This window comes from Balaenoptera physalus (assembly GCF_965194825.1).
Source record: "Balaenoptera physalus genome assembly, chromosome: 18".
Taxonomy (NCBI): domain Eukaryota; kingdom Metazoa; phylum Chordata; class Mammalia; order Artiodactyla; family Balaenopteridae; genus Balaenoptera; species Balaenoptera physalus.
In genome coordinates, this window is record NC_138899.1 from 81,933,680 (window position 1) to 81,946,950 (window position 13,271).

The following is a 13,271-nucleotide window of genomic DNA, read 5'->3' on the forward strand; positions in this document are numbered from 1 at the left end:
GCTTAGGGTACGGGTTCGGTGTTGGGTTCGAATAAGGCGTAGGATATGGGTTAGGATTAGGGTTAGGGATAGTGTTTGGGTTAGGGCTCAGTTTAGGGTACGGGTTTGGATTAGGGTACCTGTTAGGTTTAGGGGAGGGGTTAGGGTTAGGGTACGCGTTTGGGTTAGGGTAGTTATTAAGCCTAACCCACTCTCTAGATACCCCTTAGCACGTAAAGGAATATTAATTGGGGGTCTAGCCATGGAGAAGAGTTTAGACACTAGGATAAGATAAGGAACACACCCATTATAAAGAAATCACATTAGGATTCTCATTTTAAGCTGTTCCTTAAAACACTAGTGCTTAGGAAATCTATTGGAGGCAGAAGCAGTCAAGGGTAGCCTAGGGTTAGATTTAGGCTTATGGTTAGGGTTAGGGTACGGCTTAGGGTACGGGTTCGGTGTGGGGTTCGCGTACGGCGTAGGGTATGGGTTAGGGATAGGGTTAGGGTTAGTGTTAGGGTTAGGGCTCGGTTTAGGGTATGGATTAAGATTAGGGTATGGGTTAGGATTAGAGTACGTGTTAGGGTTAGTGTATGGGTTAGGGTTAGGGTTAATGATATGGTTAGGGCTCGGTTTAGGGTACCGGATAGGTTTAGGGTACGTGTTAGGGTTAGGGTAGGGGATAGGTTTAGGGTAGGGGTTAGGGTTAGGGTACGCGTTAGGGTTAGGGTAGTGATTAAACCTATCCCACTCTCTAGATACCCCTTAACACGTAAAGGAATATTATTTGGGGGTCCAGCCATGGAGAAGAGTTTAGACACTAGGATAAGATAAGGAACACACCCATTATAAAGAAATCACATTAGGATTCTCTTTTTAAGCTGTTCCTTAAAACACTAGGGCTTAGGAAATCTATTGGAGGCAGAAGCAGTCAAGGGTAGCCTAGGGTTAGGGTTAGTCTTAGGGATAGGCTTAGGGTACGGCTTAGGGTACGGGTTCGGGGAGGGCTTCGGGTACCGCGTAGGGTATGGTTTAGGGTTAGGGTTAGGGTTAGTGTTAGGGTTAGGGCTCGGTTTAGGATACGAGTTAGGATTAGGGTACGTGTTAGGGTTAGGGTAAGGGTTAGGGTTAGGGTACGCGTTACGGTTAGGGTAGTTATTAAACCTATCCCACTCTCTAGATATCCCTTAGCACGTAAAGGAATATTATTTGCGGGTTCAGCCATGGAAAAGAGTTTAAACACTAAGATAATATAAGGAACACACACATTATAAAGAAATCACATTAGGATTCTCTTTTTAAGCTGTTCCTTAAAACACTAGTGCTTAGGAAATCTATTGGAGGCAGAAGCAGTCAAGGATAGCCTAGGGTTAGGGTGAGGCTTGGGGTTAGGCTTAGGGTATGGCTTAGGTTATGGGTTCGGGGAGGGGTTTGGGTATGGCGTAGGGTATGGGTTAGGGTTAGGGTTTGGGTTAGTGTTAGGGTTAGGGCTCCGTTTAGGGTACGGGTTAGGATTAGGGTACGTGTTAGGGTTACGGTAGGGGTTAGGGTTAGGGTATGCATTAGGGTTAGGGTAGTTATTAAACCTATCCCACTCTCTAGATACCCCTTAGCACGTAAAGGAATATTATTTGGGGGTCCAGCCATGGAGAAGAGTTTAGACACTAGGATAAGATAAAGAACACACCCATTATAAAGAAATCACATTAGGATTCTCTTTTTAAGCTGTTCCTTAAAACACTAGTGCTTAGGAAATCTATTGGAGGCAGAAGCAGTCAAGGGTAGCCTAGGGTTAGGGTTAGGCTTAGGGTTAGGCTTAGGGTACGGCTTAGGGTACGGGATCGGGGAGGGCTTCGGATACGGCGTAGGGTATGGGTTAGGGTTAGGGTTAGGGTTAGTGTTAGGGTTAGGGCTCGGTTTAGGGTAAGGGTTAGGATAGGGGTTAGGGTTAGGGTACGCGTTAGGGTTAGGGTAGTTATTAAACCTATCCCACTCTCTAGATACCCCTTAGAACGTAAAGGAATATTATTTGTGGGTCCAGCCATGGAGAAGAGTTTAGACACTAGGAAAAGATAAGGAACACACCCATTATAAAGAAATCACATTAGGATTCTCTTTTTAAGCTGTTCCTTAAAATACTAGTGCTTAGGAAATCTATTGGAGGCAGAAGCAGTCAAGGGTAGCCTAGGGTTAGGGTTAGGCTTAGGGTTAGGCTTAGGGTACGGCTTAGGGTACGGGTACGGGGAGCGCTTCGGATGCGGCGTAGGGTATGGGTTAGGGTTAGGGTTAGGGTTAGTGTTAGGGTTAGGGCTCGGTTTAGGGTAAGGGATAGGGTAGGGGTTAGGGTTAGGGTACGCGTTAGGGTTAGGGTAGTTATTAAACCTATCCCACTCTCTAGATACCCCTTAGCACGTAAAGCAATATTATTTGGGGGTCCATCCATGGAGAAGAGTTTAGACACAAAGATAATATAAGGAACACACACATTATAAAGAAATCACATTAGAATTCTCTTTTTAAGCTGTTCCTTAAAACACTAGTGCTTAGGAAATCTATTGGAGGCAGAAGCAGTCAAGGGTAGCCTAGGGTTAGCGTGAGGCTAGGGGTTAGGCTTAGGGTACCACTTAGGGTATGGATTCGGGGAGGGGTTTGGGTACGGCGTGGGCTATGGGTTAGGGATAGGGTTTGGGTTAGTGTTAGGGTTAGGGCTCCGTTTAGGGTACGGGTTAGGATTAGGGTACGTGTTAGGGTTAGGGTAGGGGTTAGGGTTAGGGTACGCGTTAGGGTAAGGGTAGTTATTAAACCTATCCCACTCTCTAGATACCCCTTAGCACGTAAAGGAATATTATTTGGGGGTCCAGCCATGGAGAAGAGTTTAGACACTAGGATAAGATAAGGAACACACCCATTATAAAGAAATCACATTAGGATACTCTTTTTAAGCTGTTCCTTAAAACACTAGTGCTTAGGAAATCTATTGGAGGCAGAAGCAGTCAAGGGTAGCCTAGGGTTAGGGTTAGGCTTAGGGTAAGGCTTAGGGTACGGCTTAGGGTACGGGTTCAGGGAGGGCTTCGGGTACGGCGTAGGGTATGGGTTAGTGTTAGGGTTAGGGCTTGGTTTAGGGTACGGGTTAGGATTAGGGTACGTGTTAGGGTAGGGTTTAGGGTTAGGGTACGCCTTAGGGTTAGGGTAGTTATTAAACCTATCTCACTCTCTAGATACCCCTTAGCACGTAAAGGAATATTATTTGGGGGTCCAGCCATGGAGAAGAGTTTAGACACTAGGATAAGATAAGGAACACACCCATTATAAAGAAATCACATTAGGATTCTCTTTTTAAGCCGTTCCTTAAAACACTAGTGCTTAGGAAATCTATTGGAGGCAGAAGCAGTCAAGGGTAGACTAGGGTTAGTGTTAGGCTTAGGGTTAGGGTTAGGGTACGGCTTACGGTACAGTTTCGGGGAGGGGTTCAGGTATGGCGTAGGGTATGGGTTAGGGATAGGGTTAGGGTTAGTGTTAGGATTAGGGCTCGGTTTAGGGTACGAGTTAGGATTAGGGTACGTGTAAGGTTTAGGGTAGGGGTTCCGGTTAGTGTACGCGTTAGGGTTAGGGTAGTTATTAAACCTATCCCACTCTCTAGATACCCATTAACACGTAAAGGAATATTATTTGGGGTTCCAGCCGTGGATAAAAGTTTAGACACTAGGATAAGATAAGGAACACACCCATTATAAAGAAATCACATTAGGATTCTCTTTTTAAGCTGTTCCTTAAAACACTAGTGCTTAGGAAATCTATTGGAGGCGGAAGCAGTCAAGGGTAGCCTAGGGTCAGGGTTAGGCTTAGGTTTAGGGTTAGGGTACGGCTTAGGTTACAGGTTCGGGGAGGGGTTCGGGTATGGCGTAGGGTATGGGTTAGGGTTAGGGTTAGGGTTAGGGTTAGGATTAAGGCTCGGTTTAGGGTATGGGTTAGGATTAGGGTATGGGTTAGGATTAGGGTATGTGTTAGGGTTAGGGTATGGGTTAGGGTTAGGGTTAATGTTAGGGTTAGGGCTCGGTTTAGGGTACAGGATAGGTTTAGGGTAAGTGTGAGGCTTAGGGTAGGGGTAAGGGTTAGGGTACGTGTTAGGGATAGGGTAGTTATTAAACCTATCCCACTCGCTAGATACCCCTTAGCACGTAAAGGAATATTATTTGGGGTCCAGGCATGGAGAAGAGTTTAGACACTAGGATAAGATAAGGGACACACCCATTATAAAGAAATTACATTAGGATTCTCTTTTTAAGCTGTTCATTAAAACACTAGTGCTTAGGAAATCTATTGGAGGCAGAAGTTGTCAAGGGTAGCCTAGGGTTAGGGTTAGGCTTAGGGTTAGTATTAGGGTACGGCTTAGGGTACGGGTGCTGGGAGGGGTTCGGGTACGGCGTAGGGTATCGGTTAGGGTTAGGGTTAGTGTTAGGGTTAGGGCTCGGTTTAGGGTACGGGTTAGGATTAGGGTACGTGTTAGGGTTAGTGTAGGGGTTTGGGTTAGGGTACGCGTTAGGGTTAGGGTAGTTATTAAACCTATCCCACTCGCTAGATTCCCCTTAGCAGGTAAAGGAATATTATTTGGGGGTCCAGCCATGGAGAAGAGTTTAGACACTAGGATAAGATAAGGAACACACCCATTATAAAGAAATCACATTAGGATTCTCTTTTTAAGCTGTTCCTTAAAACACTAGTGCTTAGGAAATCTATTGGAGGCAGAAGCAGTCATGGGTAGCCTAGGGTTAGTGTTAGGCTTAGGGTTAGGGTTAGGGTACGGCTCAGGGTACGGGTTCGGGTAGGGGATCGGGTACGGCGTAGGGTATGGGTTAGGGTTAGGGTTAGGGTTAGTGTTAGGGTTAGGGCTCGGTTTAGGGTACGGGTTAGGATTACGGTACGTGTAAGGGTTAAGGTAGGCATTAGGGTTAGGGTACGCGTTAGGGTTAGGGTAGTTATTAAACCTATCCCACTCTCTAGATACCCTTAGCACGTAAAGGAATATTATTTGGGGGTCCAGCCATGGAGAAGAGTTTAGACACTAGGATAAAATAAGGACCACACCCATTATAAAGAAATCACCTTAGCATTCTCTTTTTAAGCTGTTCCTTAAAACACTAGTGCTTAGGAAATGTATTGGAGGCAGAAGCAGTCAAGGGTAGCCTAGGGTTAGGGTTAGGCTTAGGGTTAGGTTTAGGGTACGGCTTAGGGTATGGGTTTGGGGAGGGGTTCGGGTACGGGGTAGGGTATTGGTTAGGGTTAGGGTTAGGGTTAGTCGTAGGGTTAGGGCTCGTTTTAGGGTACGAGTTAGGATTAGGGTACGTGTAAGGCTTAGGGTAGGTGTTAGTGTTAGTGTACGCGTTAGGGTTAGGGTAGTTATTAAACCTATCCCGCTCTATAGATACACCTTAGCACGTAAAGGAATATTATTTGGGGGTCCAGCCATCGAGAAGAGTTTAGACACTAGGATAAGATAAGGAACACACCCATTATAAAGAAATCACATTAGGATTCTCTTTTTAAGCTGTTCCTTAAAACACTTGTGCTTAGGAAATCTATTGGTGGCAGAAGTAGTCAAGGGTAGCCTAGGGTTAGGGTTAGGGTGAGGGTTAGGGTTAGGCTACGGCTTAGGGTATGGGTTCGGGTAGGGATTCGGGTACGGCTTACGGTATGGGTTAGGGTTAGGGTTAGGGGTAGTGTTAGGGTTAGGGCTCGGTTTAGGGTACGTATTAGGATTAGGGTACGTGTTAGTGTTAGGGTAGGGGTTAGGGTTAGGGTACGCATTAGGGTTAGGGTAGTTATTAAACCTATCCCACTCTCTAGATACTCCTTAGCACGTAAAGGAATATTATTTGGGGTTCCAGCCATGGAGAAGAGTTTAGACACTAGGATAAGATAAGGAACAAACCCATTATAAAAAATCACATTACGATTCTCTTTTTAGGCTGTTCCTTAAAACACTAGTGTTTAGGAAATCTATTGGAGGCAGAAGCAGTGAAGGGTAGCCTAGGGTTAGGGGTAGGTTTAGGGTTAGGGTTAGGGTATGGCTTAGGGTACGGGTTCGGGGAGGGGTTCGGGTACGGCGTAGGGTATGGGTTAGGTTTTGGGTTAGGGTTAGGGTTAGGGTACGTGTTAGGGTTACGGTTTGGGTTAGGGTTAGGGTTAATGATAGGGTTAGGGCTCGGTTTAGGGTACTGGATAGGTTTAGGGTACGTGTTAGGGTTAGGGTAGGGGTTAGGTTTAGGGTAGGGGTTAGGGTTAGGGTACGCGTTAGGGTTAGGGTAGTTATTAAACCTATCCCACTCTCTAGCTACCCCTTAGCACGTAAAGGAATATTATTTGGGGGTCCAGCCATGGAGAAGAGTTTAGACACTAGGATAAAATAAGGACCACACCCATTATAAAGAAATCACCTTAGCATTCTCTTTTTAAGCTGTTCCTTAAAACACTAGTGCTTAGGAAATGTATTGGAGGCAGAAGCAGTCAAGGGTAGCCTAGGGTTAGGGTTAGGCTTAGGGTTAGGTTTAGGGTACGGCTTAGGGTATGGGTTTGGGGAGGGGTTCGGGTACGGGGTAGGGTATTGGTTAGGGTTAGGGTTAGGGTTAGTCGTAGGGTTAGGGCTCGTTTTAGGGTACGAGTTAGGATTAGGGTACGTGTAAGGCTTAGGGTAGGTGTTAGTGTTAGTGTACGCGTTAGGGTTAGGGTAGTTATTAAACCTATCCCGCTCTATAGATACACCTTAGCACGTAAAGGAATATTATTTGGGGGTCCAGCCATCGAGAAGAGTTTAGACACTAGGATAAGATAAGGAACACACCCATTATAAAGAAATCACATTAGGATTCTCTTTTTAAGCTGTTCCTTAAAACACTTGTGCTTAGGAAATCTATTGGTGGCAGAAGTAGTCAAGGGTAGCCTAGGGTTAGGGTTAGGGTGAGGGTTAGGGTTAGGCTACGGCTTAGGGTATGGGTTCGGGTAGGGATTCGGGTACGGCTTACGGTATGGGTTAGGGTTAGGGTTAGGGGTAGTGTTAGGGTTAGGGCTCGGTTTAGGGTACGTATTAGGATTAGGGTACGTGTTAGTGTTAGGGTAGGGGTTAGGGTTAGGGTACGCATTAGGGTTAGGGTAGTTATTAAACCTATCCCACTCTCTAGATACTCCTTAGCACGTAAAGGAATATTATTTGGGGTTCCAGCCATGGAGAAGAGTTTAGACACTAGGATAAGATAAGGAACAAACCCATTATAAAAAATCACATTACGATTCTCTTTTTAGGCTGTTCCTTAAAACACTAGTGTTTAGGAAATCTATTGGAGGCAGAAGCAGTGAAGGGTAGCCTAGGGTTAGGGGTAGGTTTAGGGTTAGGGTTAGGGTATGGCTTAGGGTACGGGTTCGGGGAGGGGTTCGGGTACGGCGTAGGGTATGGGTTAGGTTTTGGGTTAGGGTTAGGGTTAGGGTACGTGTTAGGGTTACGGTTTGGGTTAGGGTTAGGGTTAATGATAGGGTTAGGGCTCGGTTTAGGGTACTGGATAGGTTTAGGGTACGTGTTAGGGTTAGGGTAGGGGTTAGGTTTAGGGTAGGGGTTAGGGTTAGGGTACGCGTTAGGGTTAGGGTAGTTATTAAACCTATCCCACTCTCTAGCTACCCCTTAGCACGTAAAGGAATATTATTTGTGGGTCCAGCCATGGAGAAGAGTTTAGACACTAGGATAAGATAAGGAACACACCCATTATAAAGAAATCACATTAGGATTCTATTTTTAAGATGTTCCTTAAAACACTAGTGCTTAGGAAATCTATTGGAGGCAGAAGCCGTCAAGGGTAGCCTAGGTTTAGGGTTAGGGTGAGGGTTAGGGTTAGGGTACGGCTTAGTGTACGGGTTCGGGTAGGGGTTCGGGTACGGTGTACGGTATGGGTTAGGGTTAGGGTTAGGGGTAGTGTTAGGGTTAGGGCTCGGTTTAGGGTACGGATTAGGATTAGAGTACGTGTTAGGGTTAGGGTAGGGGTTAGGGTTAGGGTACGCGTTAGGGTTAGGGTAGTTATTAAAGCTATCCCACTCTCTAGATACCCCTTAGCACATAAAGGAATATTATTTGGGGGTCCAGCCATGGAGAAGAGTTTAGACACTAGGATAAGATAAGGAACAAACCCATTATAAAAAATCACATTACAATTCTCTTTTTAGGCTGTTCCTTAAAACAGTAGTGCTTAGGAAATCTATTGGAGGCAGAAGCAGTCAAGTGTAGCCTAGGGTTAGGGTGAGAGTTAGGGTTAGGGTACGGCTTAGGGTATGGTTTCGGGGAGGGGTTCGTGTACGGCGTGGGGTATGGGTTAGGGTTAGGGTTAGGGGTAGTGTTACGGTTAGGGCTCGGTTTAGGGTACGGGTTAGGATTAGGGTACGTGTTAGGGTTAGGGTAGGTGTTAGGGTAAGGGTACGCGTTAGGTTTAGGGTAGTTATTAAACCTATCCCACTCTCTAGATACCCCTTAACACCTAAAGGAATATTATTTGGGGGTCCAGCCATGGAGAAGAGTTTAGACACTAGGATAAGATAAGGAACACACCCATTATAAAAAATCACATTACGATTCTCTTTTTAGGCTGTTCCTTAAAACACTAGTGCTTAGGAAATCCATTGGAGGCAGAAGTAGTCAAGGGTAGCCTAGGGTTAGGGTGAGGGATAGGGTTAGGTTAAGGCTTAGGGTATGGGTTCGGGGTGGGGTTTGTGTACGGCATAGGGTATGGGTTAGGGTTAGGGTTAGGGTTAGTGTTAGGGATAGGGCTCAGTTTAGGGTACGGGTTAGGATTAGGGTACGAGTTAGGGTTAGGGTACACGTTAGGGTTAGGGTAGTTATTAAACCTATCCCACTCTCTAGATACCCCTTAGCACGTAAAGGAATATTATTTGGGGGTACAGCCACGGAGAAGAGTTTAGTCACTAGGATAAGATAAAGAACACAGCCATTATAAAGAAATCACATTAGGATTCTCTTTTTAAGCTGTTCCTTAAAACACTAGTGCTTAGGAAATCTATTGGAGGCAGAAGAAGTCAAGGGAAGCCTAGGGTTAGGGTCTGGCTTAGGGTTAGGGTTAGGGTACGGCTTAGGGTACGGGTTCGGGGAGGGCTTCGGGTACGGCGTAGTGTATGGGTTAGGGTTAGGGTTAATGTTAAGGTTAGGGCTAGGTTTAGGGTACCGGATAGGTTTAGGGTACTTGTTAGGGTTAGGTTAGGGGTTAGGGTTAGGGTTCGGGCTCGGTTTAGGGTACGGGTTAGGATTAGGTTACGTGTTAGGATTAGGGTAGGGGTTAGGGTTAGGGTACGCATTAGGGTTAGGGTAGTTATTAAAGCGATCCCACTCTCTAGATACACCTTAGCACGTAAAGGAATATTATTTTGGGGTCCAGCCATGGAGAAGAGTTTAGACACTAGGATAAGAAAAGGGACACACCCATTATAAAGAAATCACATTAGGATTCTCTTTTTAAGCTGTTCCTTAAAACACTAGTGCTTAGGAAATCTATTGGAGGCAGAAGCAGTCAAGGGTAGCTTAGGGTTAGGGTTAGGCTTAGGGTTAGGGTTAGGGTACGGCTTAGTGTACGGGTTCGGGGAGGGGTTCGGGTACGGCGTAGGGTATGGTTAGGGTTAGGGTTAGGGTTAGTTTTAGGGTTAGGGCTCGGTTTTGGGTACGGGTAAGGATTAGGGTACGTGTTAGGGTTAGGGTAGGGGTTAGGGTTAGGATACGCGTTAGGGTTAGGGTAGTTATTAAACCTACCCACTATCTAGATACCCCTTAGCACGTAAAGGAATATTATTTGGGGGTCCAGCCATGGAGAAGAGTTTAGACACTAGGATAAGATAAAGAACACACCCATTATAAAAAATCACATTACGATTCTCTTTTTAGGCTGTTCCTTAAAACACTAGTGCTTAGGAAATCCATTGGAGGCAGAAGTAGTCAAGGGTAGCCTAGGGTTAGGGTGAGGGTTAGGGTTAGGGTAAGGCTTAGGGTATGGGTTCGGGGAGGGATTCGTGTACGGCGTACGGTAAGGGTTAGTGTTAGGGTTAGGGTTAGTGTTAGGGATAGTGCTCGGTTTAGGCTTAGGGTTAGGGTTAGTGTTAGGTTTAGGGTTAGGGTTAAGGTTAGGGTATGGCTTAGGGTATGAGTTCGTGGAGGGGTTCGTGTACGGCGTAGGGTATGGTTAGGGTTAGGGTTAGGGTTAGTGTTAGGGTTAGGGCTCGGTTTAGGGTATTGGTTAGGATTAGGGTACGTGTTAGGGTTAGGGTAGGGGTTAGGGTTAGGATACGCGTTAGGGTTAGGGTGAAGGTTAGGGTGAGAGTTAGGGTTAGAGTACGGCTTAGGGTACGGTTTCGGGGAGGGGTTCGGGTACGGTGTAGGTTATGGGTTAGGGTTAGTGTTAGGGTTAGGGCTCGGTTTAGGGTACGGGTTAGGATTAGGGTAAGTGTTAGGGTTAGGGTAGGGGTTAGGGTTAGGGTACGCGTTAGGGTTAGGGTAGTTATTAAACCTATCCCACTCTCTATATACCCCTTAGCACGTAAAGGAATATTATTTGGGAGTACAGCCACGGAGAAGAGTTTAGTCACTAGGATAAGATAAAGAACACAGCCATTATAAAGAAATCACATTAGGATTCTCTTTTTAAGCTGTTCCTTAAAACACTAGTGCTTAGGAAATCTATTGGAGGCAGAAGAAGTCAAGGGAAGCCTAGGGTTAGGGTCTGGCTTAGGGTTAGGGTTAGGGTACGGCTTAGGGTACGGGTTCGGGGAGGGCTTCGGGTACGGCGTAGTGTATGGGTTAGGGTTAGGGTTAATGTTAAGGTTAGGGCTAGGTTTAGGGTACCGGATAGGTTTAGGGTACGTGTTAGGGTTAGGTTAGGGGTTAGGGTTAGGGTTCGGGCTCGGTTTAGGGTACGGGTTAGGATTAGGGTACGTGTTAGGATTAGGGTAGGGGTTAGGGTTAGGGTACGCATTAGGGTTAGGGTAGTTATTAAAGCGATCCCACTCTCTAGATACACCTTAGCACGTAAAGGAATATTATTTTGGGGTCCAGCCATGGAGAAGAGTTTAGACACTAGGATAAGAAAAGGGACACACCCATTATAAAGAAATCACATTAGGATTCTCTTTTTAAGCTGTTCCTTAAAACACTAGTGCTTAGGAAATCTATTGGAGGCAGAAGCAGTCAAGGGTAGCTTAGGGTTAGGGTTAGGCTTAGGGTTAGGGTTAGGGTACGGCTTAGTGTACGGGTTCGGGGAGGGGTTCGGGTACGGCGTAGGGTATGGTTAGGGTTAGGGTTAGGGTTAGTTTTAGGGTTAGGGCTCGGTTTTGGGTACGGGTAAGGATTAGGGTACGTGTTAGGGTTAGGGTAGGGGTTAGGGTTAGGATACGCGTTAGGGTTAAGGTAGTTATTAAACCTACCCACTATCTAGATACCCCTTAGCACGTAAAGGAATATTATTTGGGGGTCCAGCCATGGAGAAGAGTTTAGACACTAGGATAAGATAAAGAACACACCCATTATAAAAAATCACATTACGATTCTCTTTTTAGGCTGTTCCTTAAAACACTAGTGCTTAGGAAATCCATTGGAGGCAGAAGTAGTCAAGGGTAGCCTAGGGTTAGGGTGAGGGTTAGGGTTAGGGTAAGGCTTAGGGTATGGGTTCGGGGAGGGATTCGTGTACGGCGTACGGTATGGGTTAGTGTTAGGGTTAGGGTTAGTGTTAGGGATAGTGCTCGATTTAGGCTTAGGGTTAGGGTTAGTGTTAGGTTTAGGGTTAGGGTTAAGGTTAGGGTATGGCTTAGGGTATGAGTTCGTGGAGGGGTTCGTGTACGGCGTAGGGTATGGTTAGGGTTAGGGTTAGGGTTAGTGTTAGGGTTAGGGCTCGGTTTAGGGTATTGGTTAGGATTAGGGTACGTGTTAGGGTTAGGGTAGGGGTTAGGGTTAGGATACGCGTTAGGGTTAGGGTGAAGGTTAGGGTGAGAGTTAGGGTTAGAGTACGGCTTAGGGTACGGTTTCGGGGAGGGGTTCGGGTACGGTGTAGGTTATGGGTTAGGGTTAGTGTTAGGGTTAGGGCTCGGTTTAGGGTACGGGTTAGGATTAGGGTAAGTGTTAGGGTTAGGGTAGGGGTTAGGGTTAGGGTACGCGTTAGGGTTAGGGTAGTTATTAAACCTATCCCACTCTCTATATACCCCTTAGCACGTAAAGGAATATTATTTGGGGGTACAGCCACGGAGAAGAGTTTAGTCACTAGGATAAGATAAAGAACACAGCCATTATAAAGAAATCACATTAGGATTCTCTTTTTAAGCTGTTCCTTAAAACACTAGTGCTTAGGAAATCTATTGGAGGCAGAAGAAGTCAAGGGAAGCCTAGGGTTAGGGTCTGGCTTAGGGTTAGGGTTAGGGTACGGCTTAGGGTACGGGTTCGGGGAGGGCTTCGGGTACGGCGTAGTGTATGGGTTAGGGTTAGGGTTAATGTTAAGGTTAGGGCTAGGTTTAGGGTACCGGATAGGTTTAGGGTACGTGTTAGGGTTAGGTTAGGGGTTAGGGTTAGGGTTCGGGCTCGGTTTAGGGTACGGGTTAGGATTAGGGTACGTGTTAGGATTAGGGTAGGGGTTAGGGTTAGGGTACGCATTAGGGTTAGGGTAGTTATTAAAGCGATCCCACTCTCTAGATACACCTTAGCATGTAAAGGAATATTATTTTGGGGTCCAGCCATGGAGAAGAGTTTAGACACTAGGATAAGAAAAGGGACACACCCATTATAAAGAAATCACATTAGGATTCTCTTTTGAAGCTGTTCCTTAAAACACTAGTGCTTAGGAAATCTATTGGAGGCAGAAGCAGTCAAGGGTAGCTTAGGGTTAGGGTTAGGCTTAGGGTTAGGGTTAGGGTACGGCTTAGTGTACGGGTTCGGGGAGGGGTTCGGGTACGGCGTAGGGTATGGTTAGGGTTAGGGTTAGGGTTAGTTTTAGGGTTAGGGCTCGGTTTTGGGTACGGGTAAGGATTAGGGTACGTGTTAGGGTTAGGGTAGGGGTTAGGGTTAGGATACGCGTTAGGGTTAGGGTAGTTATTAAACCTACCCACTATCTAGATACCCCTTAGCACGTAAAGGAATATTATTTGGGGGTCCAGCCATGGAGAAGAGTTTAGACACTAGGATAAGATAAAGAACACACCCATTATAAAAAATCACATTACGATTCTCTTTTTAGGCTGTTCCTTAAAACACTAGTGCTTAGGAAATCCAT

The 13,271-nt window shown here is 45.9% G+C and overlaps 1 long non-coding RNA gene across 1 annotated transcript in view; it reads left to right on the forward strand.

The window, feature by feature from the left end:
• The first annotated feature begins 706 nt into the window (after positions 1 to 706).
• The window catches only part of LOC309647333, a 320,722-nt gene continuing 308,157 nt past the window's right edge, over positions 707 to 13,271 (forward strand). Inside the window, exon 1 of the long non-coding RNA XR_014255979.1 lies at positions 707 to 775. This is a non-coding gene — a long non-coding RNA (uncharacterized lncRNA). The remainder of the gene's footprint in view (positions 776 to 13,271) is intronic.